We start from the raw sequence: 21230 nt of genomic DNA on the forward strand, positions 1-21230 counted from the left end.
AATTTAAAGTTCCTAATTAGGAGTCCCTCTTGACTTAGAAGAGGAAGGCTATTTAAAGCCTCCCTCTCATGCCCCTCTCATAACTCTCTCCCTCTCCCTACCTAGTCAACCCCTCTTCCACTTTGTTTTTTTTCTCCCTCACGTTTGGTTAGGCTTTCTTCTCCTTCTCTTTTTTCTCGCTTCTCCTATTCACGCCCTAGGGTGCTGGTGGTTGTGGTGTAGTGCTGCCATTAGAGCTGCATCAAGGAGACTGGATACATTGGGGGTGTGGTTTACATTAAGAAGAAAAAGATCCAAGGCTATTCTACGTTCTTGAGGTAGGTTTACTTTAACTTAGTATGGATGCATAGAGCTAGGTTGTGTGAACAAATTTTCTTTCATGCTAGAAATTTTTCTTTGTGTTTATGTTGATAACATGAAAAAAAAAGACTCAAATTTTGTATTGTTGACTATGATTAGATTTTGTGTGTTTGCCAAAATTTAGAAATCATGTGTTTTTCTATAAGTTTGTTTGCATTTTTTTTATGCATGATAGGCATGTCCATTTAGGTATAAACTGATCAATGAAATTTATAAATTGATCTGGGTTTTCTTTTTATATGATTGGCATTCATTTTTTTTCTTAAGAGTGATCTTGTGTTTTTATTCGTCATCATGGTCTGTGTTTTTCTTTTTGAATAATGATGTCCTGCATTTTTTTATAAAAAATTGTTCTGCGATTTTTCTGTAGCAAGACCGATCTCTAGTCTTTCTATGTTATGACTGATCTGCATTTTATACATATAGATCTCAGTGTTTTTGCCATGTCTAGATTTATGTGTTTATGCTCATGATCCAAATTATGCATTTTTTCTGTATGATTATACATATATCTATAACATGTTGCTTGTATGTTTTTGTATTTACTCAGACTACCTATGTTTTAGCAAATGATTGGACACCCTGCATTTTTGTATATGCTCAGACTCCAATAGTTTGTATATATTCAGACCTCTGAGTTTTTGTGTATAACCAGGGTAATACTTTCTAGGCATACTCAGATCCCTATATAGTTTTTTTTTTCAGATTCATATAAGTTGTGTGCAAACACACAGAGAATTGCTTATGTCTCTGCAGTTCTGCTGTGTGCACACATGCATAGAACTACTTATATCTCTTTGCACTGCACACAGTAAAAGAGGTTTTTGATGATGATATAAAAAAATTTGTGTTTTTCGAGTTAAAATTCTTGGGGTGTTATAATAAGAGTAAATGGAGTGTTATGTGAGACATTATCCAACATTGAGAGGAAAAAAAATGTATGATATGTACGTGGATACGATTCAAATTTAAAGTACCCATCACAACAATCCCTTGTTAGCTTGCCCTCATACAAAATGCATGCAATTGCTTGTTCTTATGCAATCCCTCTCACCTGTCACTCTTCACAAGAGCATTGTGTTTTCTTATGATCAATATTATAATCGTGAGTCTCATATATACGTTGATGGAAATATACGATAACCACACATAGTTGTTGTGTTTTTCTCTTTTGTGCCTCAACCTTTTCTTTTACCTGAAACACAATAACACCTGACATTTTCTGCCTGATATTCTTTCTTTTCTTAAACAAGTTCATCAACATGAAAAAAAGCCTCTTCAGAAGAGGTACTAGGGGCATGTCACGTATGAAAAGAATTTAAGAACTATGCTATTTTAGATGTCAAACACCCATATTTTTTCTTGGAATGTGAGATGTAGCTAAAAACTCGGGTACTATATAATCATATGCGGCTTTATCTTGCTCTTGGATTTTTTCAAGAAAATAGTTACACCATGGCTTCATGGTTGCTTGAGCTATGCTCCACCAAAGTGCACTAAGTGGTGAACCAATTTTCTTAAAAAAGTTTTCTATCAAGTGCTTCATGTAATATCCAACATGACATCTAAGAAAGGTGTAGGGAACGACATACTTTAGCCCTAGATGCCTATCTGAGATAATAGTCAATTATATTCACTCTCTCAACTTGTCAAAGTGTTTGAATTCATGCTTTAAAGACTCAAAAACTATGCCCATGACTTCTTCGACTCCTTATCTATAAATGCTACTAAAAACATCTCTACATAATGATCAATACTGTAAGCCGACAATAGTATGCCAATATATTTTCCTTTTATAAATGTATCATCTACCATAAGAAATGGATGATACCTTTTTAGAAAGTCATTGATGCATGGATGAAAGAATAAAAATATGTACTTAAATCGATCTTTCCTATCAGTGTTAATGAACCCTATCATTCATGGGTTTCTCATCATCAAATGATCAAAATAGGCATGAAGCTTATTGAAGGATTTTTCATATGAACCATATAGCTCTTCTTTCATCCATGCACGTCCATGCCATGTTTGTTCGTAACTAATCTCCACACCTTTCTTGTGACTGATATCATTGATGATTTCTCTTGGGGTCATCTTTGTGTTATCATGTAGGCTTTTGTGAATAACACCTACAATTCATGCGAAAAATACTTTTTCGATTCAAAGGTTGGCCAATAACCCACCAAATATATGTTCTCTTTCATACTTCTTCACTTGAAAGAACATTGTTGTATACACCTTTGGGAAATGGATTTTTCAGGGGCAATCACCCATGGTCTGTGGGTTTTTTCTCGTGCATTCAACAATCACTCTATTATTGTCGCTCCTTAAGAATTTTGATTTATAGTTATTCATAATCATATGATCTTTAAAAAACTAACAACAGTGTTTTAAATCATTAAACCTTTTCCCGACAATAATATTTCATCATTTGAGCTTGTTGTTAGTTATTGAAAAGGGTCTTGATCATTAAGTTTTTTATTACGCAACTCATCAATCAATTGAGATACCTTCACTTCAATGATTTTCAATTGCTCTTCATTGTATTAAAATTCATTAAACGAGAACCTATTCAACCCCATCTCATTAGTATAAAAACATAAAATAATTTTACTGCCATATAAATGCTCATATAGCTTGTATAACATACAAAGTGTTTGACTTTTTAATTTTCATTTATACATTATTTGTGTCCGTCATTAATTATTTCATGTTATCAATGTCTTGATCCTTTCCTATTCTTTCTGAGTCATTCTCATCTGACATGGTATAGTCATCATTATCATCTGATTCTTTATTGTCAATGTGATCACTGCTATGATGGATTGATTGTTAAAATGCACAAACCAAATCAAAAGCCATCATATTTATTACTTTATTTGCTTTTATGTATGCAACATTTTTATATTTTCAAATTTTATGATTAACCATAAAATAACACCTTCATCACAACTACATCTCAATCATAAATTGCAAAGTCTAACAACTTGTACATAATTATGTTATAAGCCCTAGAAGGCTAGATGTTATTAAAATTACTATGGTAAAGTTCAATAGCATTGGTTTGTTGAGGAAGTTCCATATCCTCTCCAGTGACCCTCTGATTATATACAACATCAATTGTTCATGGAGATTCTTCATTGTTTATGTGTCAAACATCTATATCCCTAATTGGTTTGGGCAACTGCATGCCCTCCGCGTGCATGTTAAGAATATCAATACCGCCCACTATTTGGGACAGTTGGATGTTCATCAAAGGATTTAGCTCAATAGATGGTGCTTGAAATAGATGCATATTTTTCATAGGATTTTCATCATCAACTGCTTCTTATTTAGATACGAAAACAACTATTCATTATTTAACTTTGTGAGCCTTCAAGTAAACATCATTATTCAATAACATTGATTATATATCATCATCGTCTAAAATATCTATCCATATTTATTGGTTGTCTATATTTAAACAATAATTATAATGGAGGCTTAATAACTCTTTCGCATATTCAATTTTATGAGACATCAAAGCTATAAATTTCTTAAAGCTATTATTTTTTAAGACTACTATAGATCTCTAATTAGTATGATTAATATTACAGTAATGTACTTTAACCCTTTTAGTGGTCATCATTAATAGTAGACACCAACCACACAATATATAATTCATCTAATGAAAATAGCATGCGACAAAAAAAAATTCATACATCCTTCATACATTCAATTAACAAAACTACCTATAACAACCACTATGAAAATCAATTGCTTACAAAAATCCTAACTCATATTGAATGCTTGTACACAATCAACCCCAACCCCCATCACACTAATTAAATACTTGTGTACAGTCAACCCTAACCCCATTACCCTGAGACAAAACCACCAAATATTAAATAAAGGACAAGAAAATAAACATAAATCATCTACAATACCAATAAATATATATTTATGAAAACCCCTAAAAATAGTAAACTCTAAAAAAAAAATCTTGTGTCAAATATTAAATAAAACACATACAAATATACATAAAACTTCTACGACAATAACCGAACACAAATACTACAGGGCCATATTAAATATATATATCTAAAAAAAACCTTAAAAATGTAAGGAAATAATATATATATATATATATATATATATAAGATAACTAGAATATATAAACCAATAAAATATCTAAATTGCTATGCACCAAGATTTTTATAGTTTTATTTTTATTTTTATTTTAAAATTTTACTGTATGGATGCAATCTAGATGCATGGTTTTATAGAAATAAGCTCTTAAATCTTTTAATTATAATGTATGAGAAGGATCTTTTAAGACTTGAAAATCAGCTGGTATTTGCAAATGTCAGGAGACCTCCTCGAGGTGTATTTACTTAAAGGAGGTTTGTAGGTTATATTCGTAAATGTCGTACTATATTTTACAAGGTCATGCTATATTTGTGGAGGTCTCATTAGAGTGCGAACATTGAGAACATTCACAATAGGTATTTGTGAATGTCAAGTAGACTTTTGCGGAACTCCTTGAAGAGTATTTACAAAGGAGGTTTGTAGGTTATATTTATGAAGGTCGTACAATATTTGTGATTGTCGTATTATATTTGCAAAGGTCTCATCAACATGAGAAAGTCGTGACATTTGCAATAGGTGTTTGTGAATGTCGCATACATCTTCAAAGGTCTTTGAAGAGTATTTACTTAAGTGAGGTTCACAGGTTATATTTATGAAGTCCGTACTAAATTTGCGAATATTGCATTTTATTTGTAAATGTTTGAAAATCTTCATTTTAATGAAAGGTTGTGAATTTCCTATAATATACCTATATATTGCCTGAACTTCACCATGTTCACATGTCGCCGGGCAAAAATATCCTAAAAAAATCGGGCATGGGTGATTTTGGATATGCAGAAGAATTTGTCAAATTGTTAGGTATTTCAAGAAACGTGCCATTTTGCAAGGACAGTACAGTCATTTTTCAAAAATTGTATACATAAAAGATCTCAGCCTCTCCATCTGTACCGATATGTATATTTAATTCAAGTTTGAGGCTAAAATCTTGGTTTATTCAAAACTGTCTACAAACGACCCACGGATACCCTTAAGAAGAAGAGCACTTCGATTAAATTTAGTGGCAGGGGTACGTTAGTTATTTCTTGATCGAGGACTGTTTTCAAAATCACTTGGCATCTCTTGGCCGCTAACCGCTCACTTTCATAACGTTATGATCTCTGTCTCTCTCTCTCGCACACACACATAATCAGAATAATTTTGATGGAAGGTTGATTAGGTTCCACCACCATGTCCAGGCAGAAAACGGCAAACCAGAATACAGGTCTCTCTCTCTCTCTCTCTCTCTCTCTCATTTGAGATGCCATTATTTGACTGAAACTCCATGAAATCGAGGGATGTCCTCTGAGTCTTTACCATTTTTATGGAGATAAAAAAAGGGTTAACGTGTGCTATCCTTTTTCTGGTTTTTGAGGATCATGGTAGTTGAAGAAAGCGAACCGTAAAACTGAACTTATAGGATTGTAGGTTCACTGTTGACGAAAATGGCTTCAATTGGTTCAACACAGGTCACACATTGGATGAGGGGGAGCAGTTATCAAGGTTAGAGACTTTGAGGAAACAATATGGACTTGTACAAACAAAAACAAAAGAAGGTGACCGCTTCAATGCAACCAGTGGAACGGTAAGTCCACCAACTTGAGGAGAAAAACGTACGACAATTTCCTGTGAATGGTTTAAACCATGTTGGGCTTCTAAATTACCAAATGTTGAAATGGAGATGAAGCCTTTCAAACACTGCCAATTGATTTGAATAATGCACCAAACATGAATGTAGGTGGGTCAGAGTGAGTCGCTTTAGGCACTAACCCAATGTAACAAGCTTGAGATTCATGTGCCATGGTCACGAGACGTGGTTGTGTGAAAGGGGGTCGGATTCAGGATGGAGGTTTTGCAATTTTTTTGGGGGGATTCTATTCTTGTCTCCATGTATTTAGCTGTTCGGGATCCGAAGAGTTTGCATCCCAGGAGTAGGGGGGGCTATCTAAATGGAAGGAAGTAGCCACCACGTGGCGCTACATGGTTGGGGCCGAACACCTTATAGGCCTTCGGCCCCAAGCATTGAATCTCTCCATGGTTGCACTGGGCTGAGCACAAGGCATGCTCCCATAGTAAACAAATGATGACTCAACTTTTCATACTCAGAAAAATCCATCAAGTTGAAGGCTCCGTTTGAGAACCCATGGTAGAGGAAGTTGCAAAGAGTGGGGGAAGTAGAACTACTGGAATTCAAGGGAAATGGATTTGGGAGGAGTTGTAGACCCCTTTTGTTTGGAAGCATAAACAACTCTTTCAAAGATTCAGGCATGCAATTTTTTTTTATTCCTCACCATGTTTGGGAACCTGTAGCATGATATTTTGGCAGAGCTATGGATTATAATATATATATATATATATAACATAAAAATATAAAATTTATTAAGGTAAAATCATATTGTTTACTGCGGTAAATTAGACAAATATAAGATTTACTTATATAAATGGGGTAAAATTTTTAACCATCAAAAATTTAGGAATCCAATGGATAAGTAGTTGCAAATACCTCAGCTTTTTTGGAGGAGTTGGAGTCGGCTGATTACAACAACAACTACTACTACCATCCCAAAACAATTGGAGTCGGCTGATTCCCAGCCTAAAATCTCGACTCCCTCTAACTCCTCCCAAACTGCAGCCAAATCCATGAGAGATAACTGTCTCCGATTACACTACAAATGCTCCTGTAACATGCTCTCAAATAGTCATATTTCAAGCCCGAACTGGGTTAAAGGAAGATGCGTCATTTGAAGGCCTATCATCATATCATATATCACGTCCAAATAAACTATCTTAAATAGGTGTCCAAATTAAAAAGTACTCAAACCTAGTCCAACTTCAACTCATATAACGTACACCATTCCCACAATTTGAAAATAATAGAAATTGTCTCGTTTACAAAATAAATAGACTGTTTCAAAGTTGTAAGCAATAAGATTTAAATTCTAAACTCACAGATTGCGAGCCAGACACTTCAACCATCTACACTCTGGGATAAAATATATGCATAACTTATTTATTACTAGTTAAAGAGTCTGTACAAGCCAAGCCAATCTGAACACTCGCAGTTCGCATTCGGTTTGCAGAGCCCATTTCACAAGCCTGAACTAGCTCTTTACATGCTGAACACAAACAAATTTACACGTGACTCATCTCGTTTCCCAGCCTTAGGCCCAAGTTCCAACAACAGATAGAGGGAGCGCTTAGGTGCAGTGGCACATCGCTTTTGTGCAATGTGATTGCACCTGATCCTCCTTCTCTTTGTTGCTTCTTCTTCTTTATTAATTTGAGACAAACATATATATTTACGTTCATGCAATACGGTATCCAACCAATGCAGACGATGGGGAAGCAATCAAAACCAACTTCACTCCTGGCAGAAACTTTGTCGCAGATGCGGGAAGAGCAAAAGCCCAGTTTGCGTGATCCGCCGGAACGTCACCGCCGCCTCCAAGAATCGGCTAGAGTGAGAAACACCGCCCTGGCCACCGAGTCCAGTCGCCGCTTTGTAACCAGAAAGAAGAAGAAGAGCGTCCGGCATGATAGGCAGGCATCAGAAAGTCACCGTCATGGAAAAACAAGCACTGAAACAGGCAGAACGGAAAAGAGAGACCAAGCTCAAAATCCGAACCAACGCTCGGTGAAGCAAGTGCAGAATTCCAACCAACTTCAGAGCGGAGGCAGAAGAGAGAAGCATCATCTTGTTCATCACCACCACCGCCATGACTTCCAACAGATATCGAGGCTGAAGGATCGGAAGACGATGGCCGATAAGGGTCCTGTCATCCAAAAGATCGGCAGCGACCCTGGCCAATCAGCTTCAGCATATGATCTCACCAACAGCTTGGCCCTTGCTGATCAAGCCAGTGCAACCCATCACATGTCCTCACCGAGTCCAATTCTTATCCTGCCTGATGGGACTCGTAAATTGAACCGAATCGGGTCTGACAAATCAGGTGGCACATTGCGGAACCGGGATAAGATACCGACTCAAGACGGGCAGGAGGAGGGTGGGACGTGCTGGGTTCAGGACAGCACTATGCGGACCAAAAAGGAACCACTGCTCCGAACGTTAAGCATGGCGAACAAAGGTGATGCTGTCTCAACTGGGTTAGAAAGAGAAACGGCTCGCTTCCCGCTTCTGTTTCCGTATCTGGATAACAGCAGCATGGCAGCTAATAACCTAGAGATGACTAACCGGAAGTCGAATCAGAAGCCTCCAAGTGCTAAACAGAGCGAGACGAGCCTGGTGTTGACTCGGAAGCAGGATAGGAGCCAAGGAAGGAAGCGTGTAAGCGTGGGCAGAAGGGGAAAGCTGAGCCCGTATATCCACAAGAAGGTGACGGTGGGCCCACTTCAGAGGAGAAGCCTGCCACATCATATGCCAGCTGGGCCCAAGACTGCTCGCCGTTCGCTGAGTCAGACAGAATCCTCATCGAGCAGGATCCCAAGGGGATCAGAGATGGACAATGAATCGATGACGAGTTGGGCACCAGCAGCGAGGCGACCCGGAATGGATCCATCTTGGACATTGCCAAGTCAGATGACACGTGGATCAATCAAAGGAAGCCGATCGCCACATCAACCGCTGAGCCATCACAAAGAAGAGATCCATTTGCCACATCAGCTCATGAGAAGGGAGATTGTGGTGCATAAGTTGCCAAGTCAGCATCCAACAAGGACAGCCCACAACAGCCGGTTACATCACGTGCCACACAAGCTAATCAAAGACAATGATTTTCAAGCTCAATCTGATCAATGGTCACAACATCCGCTGGTTTCAAATGCTACTAAGAGGTTCGCTAGAGATAAGAAATTGTTGAGCCAAGTGAACTCAAAGAACAAGAGGCCGAAAAAGAAAGACAATGACACCAGCAGCCGAGTCGGCCGATGGCAGAGATACAAGGACAGGCTGGCATTAGTGTTCCACCACCACCACCATCACCACCTCCACCATGATGATACAGCGGAACACCATCACCATGCAAACTTTCTTAAGAGGCTGTTGCACCTTGACAAGTCACAGAAAAGAATTGGAGGAAGGCTCGTTGAGGCCAAGGGTCAAAAGGTCGGGGCTCACAAGGAGCACGGTCACCTGTACAGGCTGATAGCAGCCCTCCTGAGGTACGTATTGCACCCGCTGAAGGCCTCGGCTGACCGCAAGCGGTCAGCCCGATCGAGAATGACGGCCGGAGGCCGGCGGGTTAAGAAGCTGCATTGGTGGCAGAAGTTCTATATGCGAGGAGGGGTCAGGCTGGCCAATCGAAAGAAGCCTCGTCTCAGGCTCCCCTTGAGAGCAAATCCTCACAAGTCCTAAACAGATTTTTGTTTTATAACACTAAAATGGTGATTGTTATTGTTGTTAATATATAATGCTTTGTTGTGTAAGTTTCTCTCTTATTTAATATAAGTTCATCTAGTCCTCAAAGCCTAAGCATGACCATAAACAGGTGCCCCTTAAGACTAATCAATGGTCAAAGCATTGTGCTTAACATAAGCGAGAAGCATGCAAAATTTTCTATAATCTGTTTATTTTAGGCAGTAAAATCTTCTAGTATGCAAACAAACAAGCACATGTTATTTGGATCCCAAGTTAGATCAAGGTCATGTTTATTTTTTTTTTACATTGAAAATTTGTGGATCTTAATCGAAACTCGGCTTGGACCTAGGTCTGGTATAAAATTTCACAAACATATTAATTGGACATTTTGAGTCTGACACGGATTTTAATCGAGCCTCTTTGTTTATCACCAAGCCGTGACCCTATAGGATTTGGTACGGATTGGGTTTGGGTCAAAACCGATCCATTGACATCCCTAATTTTGAATTTGTAATGTTCAGTCAACATTGGTGACATTCACAAGTCGCCCCTTCCAAATGGGCGGAGCCCTTGTGTGGCAACTCGAACCATTTGAGCAGTGCCCCACAAAGGACCACGTTCAAGGGTAAAGTTCCATGGGACTGTGGATCCGGTGCAATCACATTGGTATACCACTGCACCTGACCAATCCACCTTCCATCTCAGTAGTGTTAGGACCACAGTTGACAAGCTGTATACCAGAGATGGAGGGTAGTCATGTTTCAGTGTGAAATGTGATTGATTCAGCCTCGTTCTACGGAGACATCACGGAAAGAACATAAAGAATCAAATTCAGAAATTAGAGAAAGAAGAAAAATAGAGCAAAGTCTACTAGCTAGTTACGTTAGTATCTTTATTCACACACAATGAGGAAGTCCACGAAACTAAAATTCCATGATAAAATCCGATTGGATTGCATTTTTCAACTGCAAAGCCCTAGGTTTTGAACGATTTTTTTTTTATTGGATCCACTGATAATTCAGGCATGGATTCAACAATAGTACATGGGATCTAGTTCATCTCCCAAAGTTCGAATCCATATTCCCATGTGGGCTTAATGAATGTTACAAAATAAGTTGGATTAGCATATCGGATATGGCTCATCACAGGATTTGGGTGAAATTAAGACTCTGTTTGGCAACCCAAGTTGGAAGCTGTGAGGACAAATCCCCCATCGGTCTCTGCTGTTTGGTGTTTGCTTATTTGGGAGGAGGAGCGGAGATCGGAACGGCGTTAGCGTTAAAATCTGCAGATTAAAAAAATAGGATGATTTTATTTAGATTTCTTTGGACTTAAAGTGCAAAGGAAAAACCATAAGAAAATGCAACATTTACCAGCTAAAGAAATCAGAAAACCGGGCTAGTAAAGTGAACAACAGAATTTTCTTTGAAAGGACATATTATATAATATTTTGCAAGACCAAAATCCAAAAGGCAAGGGTTCCACGAGACTCATGGAACCAGTCTCGCGTGCCACCAAGACCCACAAGGAAGAATAAATTATTAAAATTATTCATTAAGCAAAAATCATGATAAAAAAATGGCATTTGACTCATTTACTGCAAAAAATAGATGAAGAGAAGTCTGTAATGCCTCACAGTACCTTGTTCTGCTTGAGATCGATCAAGAAACAGGAAGGCTTAACAAATTAGCCAATACAAAAAAACTGTAAATTCATAAGAATAACAAAAAATCAATCTTTTGACATTCAATTAGCAAATAAAACAAGAGAGCATGAAATCTGGTAAACACACGTTTCTATGAAGATCTGTCAATAAACGGAAAAGCAAATAAACCAAAAAGATTTGGCTAAGCTTTTCCCTTGCTATCTACAACATAAAAGGCATCATTAGACAAGTACTATAAATAAGAACCACTATTTTAGCAGAGTTCTCAGTGAATCCACTCAGAATCATGAGAAAGAAGGAAAGAAAATGATAAACACAGAAATAAGAGAAAGAATCATCACCTAAACCACAAGTTTTTTTTTTAATTTGATGAATAGTTTAAGTAAAAACCCCTTTATGAGAAAAGATCAGCCATGTGTCCATCCTACACTCTAAAATTTGGAGGCCCCTCCAAAACAAGAGGCCCTGGGCAATGGCCTCAAATCTCAAAGAGGCCGTAGGCAATGGCCTCAAATCTCAAAGAGGCCAACCGACCCTGAATGGAGAATGGTGAACACACCTACAAGGTTAGATTAAGTCAAAACAGCTTGCATGGTGAGATTCCTTATATATGGGTAACTATTGGCTACTACTGAAAGTAAGAAACTAATGAGTAGAAATCACTCTTTTCTTCAAAAAAAATTATTTTTTTGTAGATCAAATGTTACGGATATGATCGACATGGTTTGGTTAGTAGAAAACTTGTTTTGAATAATGTGATTATAACAAGTAATTATGTTTTTAAAGGAGTCCAAAAATTAACGGCCTAAAATGTACCAAAATTTTATAATTCAAAAAATCATATTTTTACATCTGAAAAGTATGATCCAAGGCTTGATCCTTAGCAAACAAACCATGTTGAACACATCTATTTGATTAGATTAAGTCGATACAACTTACACCTATGATTTCTAGCTCATTATTTTCTTATCTTCATTAGTAGCAAATATTTTTCATATATATACATATATATTGTTGGAGGATTGTGGAGCCTGATATAAATTCTTAATTTTCATAGTATCTCACTGCTCATAAGATGGGGTTCAGGAGTGTTGGCCCCCCGTTTTCATCTCACGATAGGTAGAAAGAGGAAAATGGGGAGGGGCTAGGGTTTGAGAACCCTTCCTCCACCATTTTTCAATGAAGGGAAACTGGTGGGACCACCGGCCAACAGTCGTGATTGCCGCCATTCAGGGATGGCCGTCGGCAATCTGCTTGCCAATTTCCATTCGGTGGTCACCGGTTATTGGGTTGGGAAAGAAGGAGAAAGGAGAGAAGATGGTGGTGGTGCAAAGGCGCTAGGGCACTTTTTGGCTATCAAGAGAGGGTAACGGGGGCCACTGCAGGTAGAAGTTGTGTCATCGGTTTGGGAGGGAGTAAAGAGGTGGTGAGGGTAATAGATCAGAAACCCAACCATAGTGGGAGTGTTATGTTGATCCGTTAAAGATCAGCATGGGCCATGTTTTACGGAGGATCTCACTTGTTAAAGAGAGAGGTGGGACCACTCTTTCTCTAATGGGTGAAATTGCCCTGGTTGAAGGCTTTATTCGGAATGAAGCCCTTCATTCTGGATAAGCTCTATGTGAAATGACGTAACTTTCATGCTGGGGTAAACGACTACCCAAGGGGAGGTAAAACTCCCAACAAATAACCCTCCCTTCTAGTATAAATAAAAGAGAGGGCTCACTCACCGAATACACATTGAAGTGAGATAAATCCCCCTTGAAGAAGGTCGTAAACATCAAAACTATCATGATTTCTTTGTCGACTCCACAATCACGATCCATCAGTGGTATCAAAGCCTGGTAGACAGAGGCTTCTTCGCAGCACCATCGATAGTCGAACTCAGCATCAAAGGGGCACAACGACAAGAGAGGTCAGCCCTTCTTTTTTTCTTTATATATAAAAGAAGAGGCCTCCAAATTTTGGTGACCTCTGCTTCCATTTGACTCTTCTCAGGCAGACACAGACCCCTTACAGGGTCTGCTGTTTTCGATTGCAAATGCCTTCCTCAAAGGGGTGGTTTTCTATTGGAGCACCAATAAATGACGGACCTCATTTGGTTGTTGTGTTGTATACTTCCACATATCAGAGGGTTGCCGATAATAGGTGAACCCCATGTATCAGGCATACTAACAATAAAAAACAACACAGGGGATAATATAAAAAAAATAATAAAAATAAAAAAAAATTGGTGACCCTCTGTATCACATTTAAGCGGACCTGTAAAGCAAGTTTTTTTTCACCTATCCGGCATAGAGAACCTGATGGTCTATAACAGTCATAAGAATCAAACTGAAGTGCAACATGTTTTTTTAAATAAAAATAATTAAAAAAATAAAAGAGAAGGGGAAGAGTAAAAGAAATCTTTTTCTTTTTTGCCCTAGTGGAAGATTTTTTTTTGCCCGGCGGTCCATCCGGCTAAGGGTTTAAACCGGATGGTTTATTGCACAAAAGGGCACACAAAGTAAACAAACTTTTTTTCTCGATCGATCTCCATCTGAGAACCCGATCATCTAATCCCTTTGGCAAAGGGGTCAATATACCAAAACAAAAAGGAATGACCATTACCTTTTTTTATTCCCACCAGACGTCAGTCCTTTGCTTGAGTGACTGCCCCTTTTTTGACAATGATGACCACCTAGTGGAAAGCTTGTGGTTGTCTGCCTAACCCCTGCAAGATCGAACCTCAGAGAGAAAACAAAAAAAAAAACACAAAATAAAAGGGGTTAGTCATCATTTTTATCATCGCATTTTTTTTCCAGTGATCACACCGGATTTAGCACGCCTGAGAACAAAAACATGGCAGAGCACCAGTCATCTGCCATCTTTTTCTGGCAAACACACGTAGAGCACTGACGGTCTTTGCATCTTTTACTTTTCCTGCTGAGAATAAGCAAGACATAGAATAACACAGGAGAGCATAGCCAAATAAAGGCAGAGCACCAGTCATCTGCCATTTTTTTTTGGGAAACACACGTAGAGCACCGACCGACTCTGCGTCTTTTACTTTTCCTGCTGAGAATAAGCAAAACATAGAATAACACAGGAGAGCATAGCCAAACAAAGGCAGAGCGTCGACCATCTGCCATTTTTTTGGGAAACACACGTAGAGCATCGTCCGACTCTGTATCCACCATTTTCATGCTGAGAACAAGCAAAACTTAGCAAAACACAAGAGAACACAACTGAACGCAGGCAGAGCACCGATCATAGATGTTTTTCTGGCGAACATAGTCAGAGCCCAAACTGGCATTACATCTATTTTTTTGCAAAAATAGGCAAAGAAACACAGGAGAGAAGAAAAACCATTGGGTGCGAGGGTTATTCCTCTATTGAAGACCAATATAGAGGAGCTTCCTTGGTTGCACATATCAGTGATTGAAAGAGGGAGATTGGGCTGCACACATTGATCCTATTAGTGAATTGGATGATAAGTGTTATTGTTCCTCTTTTATGGTTTTGCATACTTCTCTTGTACAATGATTGTTTCTCATTAATAAGATCATATTGAACTCTTTCTGTAGACGTAGGCACATCGCCGAACTACGTAAATCTTCATGTCTTGTGGTTGATTATCTCTTTGCTTATGTTTGGGTAATTTGTGTTTCTTCTTTCAGGCCCTATCAAATTTGAACATCTTTCTAAATTTATGTTTGGGCCTTAAAACCACAACAAACTAGTATCAAAGTCGTGGTTTCTTTTTCTTTGATGAGGATTTGGTATAGCCCCAAAGATATCTAGTGTGAAGTTTGAGGTGAAAAAGTTTGATGGCAAAGGAAACTTTGGCATATGGCAAAGAAGGATGAATGATCTTTTGATCCAACATGTTTTATACAAAGCCCTATCAGGTAGTTTATTGGCAACAAACCACCACTTTAACACCCGTAATGACTGATGAAGATAAAAGAGAGTTCAATTTTAGTGTTGTACAATCATATTTGTATCTTTTTGATGATATTATGTATAATGTTCCTCAAATTGAATCGGCCAAGGAGTTATGAGAAAAATTGGAAAGTTTATATATCACAAAGTCTCTACCCAATAAGTTTCTTCAGGAATGGATTCTTTTCTTAATTTATGGATTTTAGACTCTGGATATTTTTTTATTATGCCCCAATAAAAGTGTATTTGATTCCTATACCCCATATAATGGCGATATCGTTCTCATGTGAAATGATGTTGCATGTAAGACTGTGGGAATTGATAGTGTGAAGATAAAAATGCTTGATAGGGATATTCAGATGTGAGGCATGTACTAGAGTCACAAAAAAATCTCATGTCTTTGGGTTCATTGCATTCCAAAGGTTGCACATTTAGTGCAATCAATGAGATTTTGAAAGTTACAATATGTGTGCTTGTATTGATGAAGAAAAAAAAGTCGGATGACCTATACCGACTTATTGGCAAAATCATAGTTGGAACTATTGCTATGCCATCTTCTATGGAGGAAGACAATACAGATCTTTGGTATATGAGACTTGGTCACATGCCTGAAAAAGGCATTCTTGAATTGCATAAAAAGAATTTATTATATATAAAATCATGTAAGTTAGATTTTTGCAAGTATTGTGTTCTTGGCAAGCAATGCAGAGTCAGATTTTAGACAAGTGTACATAAGAGCAAACATTCTCTTGAGTACATACATTCAAATGTATGGAGACCTGCCTCAATGAAGTCCAAAGGTGGTTCTTAGTACTTTGTGCCATTTATAGATTACAACTCTTGTGAGGTTTGGGTATACTTTCCGAAGCACAAATCAAAGGTATTTATGAAGTTTAAAGAATCAAAGACTGAGGTAGAAAAACAAATTGAGAAATACATCAAGTACATAAGGACAAATAATGGAGTGAGTTTACTTTTGATGAGTTCAAGAGCTTCTAAAGGAAAGAAGAGATCACATGTTACTTTACTATTTTTGAGACTCCTCAACAGAATAGAGTGGCATAAATTATGAACAAGACATAACTAAAGATGGCCAGATGCATGAGATTGTGTGCAGATCTTGGCAAGGAGTTTTGGGTTGAGATAGTTAATACAACAACATGATTAATAACTCACATACTAAAGCACGTGAAGATTTGAAGACTCTAAAAAAGTTATGGAGTGGCAAGCTTGTAGATTACTCAAATTTGAAGATTTTTTGGGTGTCCTACATGTGTTCATGTGTAGGATGGACAACACACTAAGTTAGATATCAAGTCTTATAAGTGTATTTTTATGAGATATGAGAAAGGTGTTAAGGGATACAAACTTTGGGATCTTATTGCCAAAATGATCATTCTTTGTCATGATATAATGGTCTTTGATGAAAACTCCATGTTGAAGGCAAATAGAAGTGAAGCCAAAAATAAGAAGAAATGTGATAAAGCTTCAGTGCAGGTGGAGCTAGAGGGGCAAAACAAAGAGAATGAAGAAATATCGAGAGAAGAGCCGTCACAAGTATATTCATGGAATAATATTTCACATCAAAATGTGCCTCCGTATTTGATTGTAAAGGATAGATCGAGAAGAAAAATCCAACCACATATTCGGTACATAAAAGATGTAGTTGATTATGCACTTTCGGTTGGATTTGGGGTTCCATACACTTATCAAGAAACCATTGAAGCTTAATACAGTGCAAAGTGGTTGGATGCTACGAAGGATGAAATGCATTCTTTGCATAAGAATCATACATAAGATTTGGTAGAAGTTTTAAAGGGTAAAAGGGTCATTGAGTGCAAATGAGTATTTCAAAAGAAAGAGCACCCCATGAAAGAGAGTCTCTTAAATATAAAGACAGGTTGGTTTCAAAGGAATTTTCTTAAAAGGAAGGTATTGATTATAATGTAGTATTTTCTCCAATTGACCTCTATTTATTTATTGCTAGCTTTGGTGGCTATATTTAACTTGGTGTTAGAACAAATGGATGTCAAAACAACTTTTTTTTATGGTAATTTAGAAGAGGACATTTACATGAACCAACCAAAAGAATTTGAGAAGAAAGGCCATGAGAACCATGTTTTCAAGTTGAAGAAATCACTTTATGGGCTTAAGCAGTCTCCTAGATAATGATATATTACCATAAGTTGGTTGATGATTCTTTTATAATGTTAGATTTATATGATATGTTGATTACAACCAAGAATATTTATGATATAATGTTTTAAAGAATATGTTGAGTTCTGAATTTGCTGCAAAAAGGATCCTTGGTATGGAGATTAGAAGAGATAGAAAGTTTGGCAAGCTATGGCTCTCACAAGGCATATATGTAGAGAAAGTGTTGGTGTAATACTCCAAAATTTCTAACTTAGAAAATTTAAGAAAATTAAAACTTTTGTCATAATTAATTATTTTAAAATCAAATCAATAGCACAACGAAAATCATTTAATTAATCTAAGTTAGCAAACCTTGGGCGGCTTACATGTAAAACCCAAGATTTTTCTTCAAAAAATAAAATAAATAAATGATGAATTTTTATGTGTATCTTTGACCTGAGTGCAATTTTTTGATTTTTTAAAAATTCTTGATTTTCTTGATTTGGATTATTATGCAATTCAGTCTCAAGTTATGAAGAATATTATAAGAATAATTGTAAAATTTAAAATATGCAGACTAAACAAGAAATTAAATGATTTGAATAATTTTAGACTTTGGATATTCAATTTGGATCTAAATCCTAGCATTCGGAACCAATATAAATTTGGAGTAATAAAATGGATTGGGTTTAATTTAAAATGTTAATTGAATCCAATACCAATAAATTGGACCCTCATATGGGATGGCCTATGTGGATCCCATTTGGATCCAAGAGTTCTTTGTAGTTTGAATCTCAATTTCGTTTGGTTTTAATTAGAAATTCATTAAGATTTTATTTAGAAAATTAGAATTCCTAATTAATTAGGTAATTAGGAAATCAAAGAGGGTGGGACGTCCCCCACCTCTTAAAATATTAAATAACTTAACAAATTATTAGTGGTTAGTATGGTGGAAAAGTCAAAATAAGAGGAGTCCTAATTAACTAAGAGTTTAATATATATATAATAAACAAATAAGGAAAGAAAGCTAGAGAGAGTTTGTAAGTTGCTTTAGGCTAGGACTCTTCTCCTCCCACACTTTTTTAAAAAGGATAGTTTTATTTTTTTTTGGAAACTTAGCTAATGAAGAAACCTAAGAGAGATAGGACTATATAAACCCCCCTTCATTCTCACCTTCCATATTTCTTTTCTTCTTTCTCTCTTTCCTCTTTTCTTCTTCCCTTTTCTTCTTCTTGTTTTCTATTTCCTCTTTCTCCCCTATTCACATCTAGGAGGTCTGGTGTGTGTGGCTTCGACAACCATTAAACTTGCATATTTCATGAAGGTGGTGGTAGTGAGACTACCAAATCACCCAATTTTTGTTCGGTCTATCGATCTAGTGATTCTTTCAAGTAAGATTTATGTAGTTTATGCTTTGTACATACACTAAGCATGCAGATGTGCATGGTATATTACTTTAGAGATGTATTTGCATTATTAGATTAGTCATACATGTTTTTTTTGAGAGATGTTGTTTATTTGGATTTTCAAAAACATGAATCATGGGTCTTTCATAAAAATGTTTTTGAAAGGAACATCTCAACAAAATTTAATTATTGAATCAGACCAGATATAGCCATAACATTTTTCTTTTTAGTGTTGTCCATAGGTTAGTCATTGTGTAATCTGGTTGAAACCGAAATATTGAAGTTTCAAAGGTTTTACGGGCTCATGATAGTTTTTGGCAAAAACATTTTCTGAGAAATCCCTTCTTAAGAGATCGGTATATTTTTTTTTAGAGTTTTGCATAGATGAAATCCATATGCATGAACATACATATTAAATATTGTTCTAAGATGTGGTTTAAATATAGACAATCACTTCATATATGTTTTTAGGGACTGATCTTTATTATGAAGATTTTTAAAAAGCTTGAACCATGAGTTTTCATAAAAACATTTTTTATTTTAAGGTATCATCTAAATAAGTTATTACTGTATTGGTTACTAGCATGGTTCAACCTCAATATTTGTTGTAAATAACTGTTAAAGAGGTTAGAATAGTCATGGTTATGGGTAATCATGTTTTACTATTAGCCTTGATGCTTGAATTGTGGATATGTTACAACTTTTTAGATTACTGTTATGTTATTCATGTTTTTAATCTAACCAGCTTCGAAAATAATTTTATATTTCTAAAAAAATCATTCCAAAAATTCAAATAAAAATACAAGAACAATCTGCACATATAGAGCTTAACATCTTGTTTTGCTCGATTTAGATTCATTTTGAAGGAGAAACATCCATCCTAACAAAGCTTTATTTTTAGGCTCTGGTTACATAACTATTTCGACCTGTCTTTTTGAAAAGCATAGAAGCCTAAGCAAAAACACTCCAAATAAATTATGAAAAATTTTGGTGAAGCCCAACAGATAGTACATGACTATAAAAATGGTTTTGTCAAAAATATTTTCTATAAATCCCAGTAAATTCTTCAATCTGAGAAAATTTTTGCAGTTTATAAAATCTGGTTTATAACTCTATCAAAACAGGGTTCAGTAGCAGAATGTTTATAATTTTTATACACATGATTTTGAAGATTAGTTTGTTGGATTGTGTTTCTGACATGTGAGGATAGCTCTCATAAAAATATGAAGGTTACATATGTGTTTTACAATTTTTTGTGTGTTTTGCAAAATCATGTTAATAGGGATTCAAATTTTCCTAATTACTTGTGTATATGTGTTTAGGCAGTAACATGTATCAATTTAGTTGTTTCATTGTTTTTGTTTCATGTTCTGCATATTATCAATAATAAGACACCTTACTAAACCCTGAGTATAGACCCAAGCATTGGGAAATAACTAATTTTGAATTGTGCAGGTCATGTTTAGAAAATATTGCAAAAGTTTAGATATGTGATTTAATTATTTTGGTTAATTCCAAAGAGTTGTATTTCCATATGTATGGATTAGGCTCTTCATATGCAGCATGTTAAATAACAAAAAAGCATGCTTGATGGGATGAAAATCGAATGGTTTATATTGAGAAAATCAAAACCCTGGTTTTTCAGAAATCGGTTTAGGGTTTTAGGCTCTTTTCTTGGAATTTGATTGTTATAAATCTATATGTTATGGTTTGATTTTTTAGGCTATGTACAACATGAACTGAATTAAATTATGTGAACTTACCTTGTGTAAGCTTGGTTATAACTAAAACATAATTAAAAACATATGTGTCTTTCGATTTGGACTTGTGGGAGCCTTTACCCAAAAACTGGCTTGTGTGTTTTTGGTTATGGGTTAGTTGTAACAAACTTATTGATTAAATATGATATCATTAATGTTTTAATTAGGTCTGCTATAATTTAATGTACTAAAATCCAAAACATTAATCAGGGTCATGTAGATTTGCTCAATAAGGGTTTATGGGAGCCCTTATCGAGAAAGTTATGTTTTGATATTTTCATTAAAGTTTTTATAAATCTAGTTTTGAATTATATTATATCTAATGTAAATATTTATAATTAAGATGATGGTGAGTTAAATCATAATTGGTACATTATGGTTTTGGTTTATGGATGCCCTCTTTCAGCGAAATAATCTTCTACACGCTTAGTGATTGATGTTAATGGTTAAATCTACTTATGATAGCATGACTAAATTTATGCTCTTTTTAAACTAAGCATGCTTATGTTCTTAACTGCAATGAATGTGGACATATTGAATGCAATGTCATTGGCAAGGCA

The sequence above is a fragment of the Nuphar pumila genome, chromosome 2, assembly GCF_984573655.1.
Source record: "Nuphar pumila chromosome 2, dmNupPumi1.hap1.1, whole genome shotgun sequence".
NCBI lineage: Eukaryota > Viridiplantae > Streptophyta > Magnoliopsida > Nymphaeales > Nymphaeaceae > Nuphar > Nuphar pumila.